Source organism: Aptenodytes forsteri, unplaced genomic scaffold (genome assembly GCF_000699145.1).
Source record: "Aptenodytes forsteri isolate BGI_AS27 unplaced genomic scaffold, ASM69914v1 Scaffold126, whole genome shotgun sequence".
NCBI lineage: Eukaryota > Metazoa > Chordata > Aves > Sphenisciformes > Spheniscidae > Aptenodytes > Aptenodytes forsteri.
The window spans coordinates 1,345,439-1,349,912 of record NW_008794599.1 but is presented as its reverse complement, the minus strand read 5'-3'; the positions used below and the strand labels follow the sequence as shown (position 1 = coordinate 1,349,912).

Genomic DNA, 4,474 nt, shown 5'->3' with positions numbered 1-4,474 from the left:
ATTGTTTTTCCACGTTGCTCCCCGAATTTAAAGAGTAAAGGCAACGAATAAGCACACCAACACTGAGGGTTATGAATTATTCTTCTTTTAATTTCACATGGTTTAAAATACGATATGAAATAAGGCTACAGTATATAAAAAACTCTCCAGCAAAATGATGTGCCAGCATCAGCAATTAAAACAAAACCAATCCCCTCCTTTAAGAATTCAATGTAGGAGGGACTTTTTTTTGTATCCTTTAAAAAACAAAACAAAACAAAACACAACACACGGACACACACACACATGCTACATCTCAGGGACTTTTTTTTGTATCCTTTAAAAAACAAAACAAAACAAAACACAACACACGGACACACACACACATCGCTACATCTCTAAGCTACCTCAGCTCAGTTTTTTTAAAAAGCACCTGCTTTTTCCTTTTTTTTTAATCTCGCTTTTACATTTTTTTTCCACTTTTAAAAAATATAAATTATATGAAAATACAAGTTGGAAAATAGTCAAACAGCACAATATAACAATCTCTTTTTTTTTTTTCTTCTTCTTCTATGTTTATCAGCTTAAAAAAAAAATCCCATGTGTAAAAACAAAACAAAACAAAACAAAGACTTTTTTTTTTTTTTTTTTTTTTTTTTTTTTTACTGAGGCAGCAAATTCCTGGAGATATTCCATTATAACATAGATGTATACATAGATTTATCATTTATTTAAACCTCTTTGGAATGTAGACAACAGCTCACGGATGTTATATAGACCCTACCAGAGAGCAGAGCACGTCAAGGCATCCGAATTTTGCGACGTTAACGAGGAGCAAGCAACCAAGCCCTAAAGCCTCGCAGAAAACCCCTCCAGAAGAGCAAGAGTCAGAAGATGGAGACGTTTCCCGCAGCATCTGAATTTACCGGTGCTTACAGGGACCTTTTTTTTTTTGGAGGAGGAGGAGTTGGTTTGGAAAGACGTGAGAAGGTTAAATCTTACAGCATCTTCTATTTTTTGCCCTGTTTGGCCGTTTCTCCACCTGAACGATCACGTCTGGAGCGGGACGGTGGTCGTGCGGAAATAAAATGGATCTACACTTGCACACACACGAGTGTCCATGGGTTATGGTCATCCTACGCGCAGAGGTGGAGAGAGACAGGCAGCAGAAAAAGTGCTTGCATTTTTCATCTTTTTTTTTTTTTTTTTTTTCCTTTTACTGAGGTCACAAATATCGACTGCCGAGGCCCTGGAAAGCTGTTTGCAAGAGCTAAGCTCCCAAGGTAGGGCTCAGGCTTTGCTGGGGCGGGGGCGAAGGGGACATGCCCCTGCACGGAGAACAGCAGATCACGAGCAGAACACAGAAAATATCCCAAAATTACCGAACGCACCTGAGACATTCCAAAACAAGACGAAACTACCCCGTTTCCAAAAGCCACGTGTATCTACCGAGGGTGAAGCTCGCCCCCACGCAGAGAAACCAGCACAGGAGCGAGCCCCATCCCTGGCAGATCTCCATCGTCCCTCTCAAACCCATCCTTCTGGTCCAGCACGTGTGCGTGGGTTAACCAAATTTTCGTGGCCTCGAAGAATAGGAGGTCAGAGGGTTTGGGTTCCAGCACATCCCTCGCCAAAAGTCAACATGCAATTAAAAAGCAGAAAGAAAAAGGGGAAAAAAAAAAAAAAGAAACAAAAACAAATCTGCAAATTTCCAGTGTATAAACAGCACACAGCCCTCTCCGGGATGGTCTCTAGATTGGGAATAAGAAGTAAAGGAAAACAGAAAATTATGAACCTGATGTCCCTAGGACTGTACTGCCCTTTTGCTGCTGCACGTGCACACAGGCTGCGAGCTGGGATTGCAAACGGCCGTGAGAAATGATGGAGAAGCTCCAGCCAGGGGGCTACTTCCAAAAAACAGAGCTGCTTTCCACGATTCGCCCTTTCTAACCTTTAGACCGTCTTCCCAAAATCATTGGGAACACACAGGTTCGGCTTGGAAACCTGGAAAAAATAAGCACGGCGGAGCGGATGAGGGATTTAGCCTGGCAGAAGGATGGGGTTGGTACCCGAACCTGCGGTTCCTTCCGTCGGAGAGAAATTTTGTCCCCGTTTTCTGCTTGAAAAAGGCACTTCAGCTGCAGCGGAGCGTCCAAGCAAAGCAGGAGACATGTCCTGGGGCACGGCATGGTGCCAAGGGCAGGAGATGGGGCGCCTGGCCTCCTGGCAGCACCCTTTCTAAGGGTGTAAGGGGGATTTTTCAAAGCACTGCTGGAAGTGGCCCACGAAGGGTAAGCTAAGGGCGCTTTGCAGCTGCATGCGAGACAGCAACCCCGAATACCTAAAAAAACCAACTCATACGGTGTGTCCTGTTGGGATGCTCTTTGACTACTCCTCCCCTGCACATTGCTGTGCCGTCACATCTTGCTCGACTCCCTTTTCAGCCCGCTCAGCGGCTGCGGCGAGCCTTGGCTCTGCGGTAGAGCTCTACCCCGGTGCCTTGCCGGTGGGGGGACCTCGTCCACGATATCTATGCTTTCCTTTCCTCTCCCCAGCTCGGCCAAGCTGCCTTCTCCCATCTGCCCTGTCTGCCTGAGGAGATGAGCTGAAGTTTAACCTCCCAGCGGGCAGCGTCCCTTTCCTCCTTTGGTGCATGCTCCTTCCACCCTCCTTCCATCCCCTTTTCCTTCCTTTCCATCCATCCCACCCTTTTCTTTCCATGCGCAGCCCCAGCCCCATGAGCTAACAGCATAACTAATAACCTCCCTTACCTAAACCACCATCTGCTTCCATCCCCCTTGGCTGGAGCTCCCTCTTGGCCTGCTCATTTCCCCTCCACCATCACCTTTTTTTAAGCACACAGCAGTTTTGGGGCTGACTCATCCCAAAATGACCAACCGGGGATACAGAGGTGCTGGGTGCCCCCAGCTCCGGAGGAAGCGGAGGAGAGCCCAGCACCTCTGAGCATCACCTTGCCCTGGGGTCGAGCTCCCCGTCCAACGCTGCCCCTGCGCAGGGGGCGTTATGTGCCCGAATATTTTGGCTCTTCGCACCCAGAGTCCTGTCCTGCCGACCCGATATGTCAGCCTGTATCAGGCAGGCATCGCCCAGCAAGCATCTCTGGAAAGCTTCTCCCCACCTTGCCCCGCCACTACCATCTCACAGTGCCTCTGTAATGAACGCAACTACCTAAAACACACCGACGGACAAACAACACAAAAAGAAGGTAGTTTTCGTTCAAATGTGTAATGAACGCAACTACCTAAAACACACCGACGGACAGACAAACAACACAAAAAGAAGGTAGTTTTTGTTCAAATGTGTAATACTGTCTTTAAAAAGAAAACGCCCAGTGGCTCTCAGGGGCGAAAGACCCCATTTCAGCAGTCGGATCCACACGGATCCGGCTTCGGGGTCGTATCTGGATATGGAAACGCTCACCGCCTGACCCTCTAACTCACACCGAGCCCACCCCGAAGGCAGTCGTCAGCCTCGGTCTGCTCAGAGCATCCCGGGAAGTGCTCGGTGCAGCAGGATTTACCCCTCTGAACGTAAACCATGCTGCAAAAGGCTTGGAGGACAGACGGAGCAGCTCCCCCCGGGACTGATCCCGCAACCGCCTCGGGCAAGCACATGAGACCTCTCGTCTACCCCGGCAACACCGGTCATATGCTTCATGTTAATCACACCCTGACAGGGTTTGCAGGATCAGGCTTACAAAGAGCAGTAAAGAACCCATTCGCAAGGACAATTTCCTTTCTGCATGTGCCCAGGCTGGTTAAGACATACAGCAATAAAGACAGAGCTGGTCGAAACAGGAAGGAAAAAACATTTCCCTTTGGTTTTTCAACTTTTTTCCTGGTTTCTTTCCCCCCAGTCGACTTCTATATTTTCCATTTACCACATTCAAAACGTGGGAATTTCTCCCCTTTCCCCTCCAAAAAAAAAACCAACCCAAACTTTCTGAAAGCACCGAAGTGTTTCTTGAGCAAAAAAGTGATTTGGAAAACGCAAAAAGACATTTTCCCCGCAAATCTCGACAGGTTTCGGGCACAAAACGCAGCCGTACAACAAGGCCCCTTTTTTAACAGCAACAAAAAAAGCGAAAATTTCAACCAGCTTTATCAGCAAATGGCGGAGCAAAGCGTGTGGGACTGGAAGCGAGAGCGGCACACCCAGCCAGCATCACTAGGAGCCAGTTTGGAGTTAATTTTCCTTCACATACGATTCGGAGATGCCGAGTCGTAGCGCTACACTTCTCCAGTGGGGTCTACATAAACTAATTTGGGGTTTGTTTTTTTTTTTCTTTTCTTTCTTTTTCCTCACTGTGATAAAACTCTCTGCTGGCATAACAGAAACAAACACACACAATATTGCAATACTGAGACCATCTTAGAGCTTAAGACTATTTTAAAAAAAAAAAAAAATACTGGCACAAAATTTAATAAAATAAAACTTTAACAAATTAAAAAAAAAAAAAAATCTTGATCCCTCT

At 46.8% G+C, this 4,474-nt stretch overlaps 1 long non-coding RNA gene across 1 annotated transcript; it reads right to left on the bottom strand.

The window, feature by feature from the left end:
• Window positions 1-647: 647 nt before the first annotated feature.
• Window positions 648-4,442, bottom strand: LOC103893755. The gene is made up of 2 exons (XR_657278.2): window positions 3,242-4,442; window positions 648-3,168 (listed from the first exon to the last, which is right to left on the bottom strand). It is a non-coding gene; the product is annotated as an uncharacterized LOC103893755 (long non-coding RNA).
• Between the last annotated feature and the right edge of the window lie 32 nt (window positions 4,443-4,474).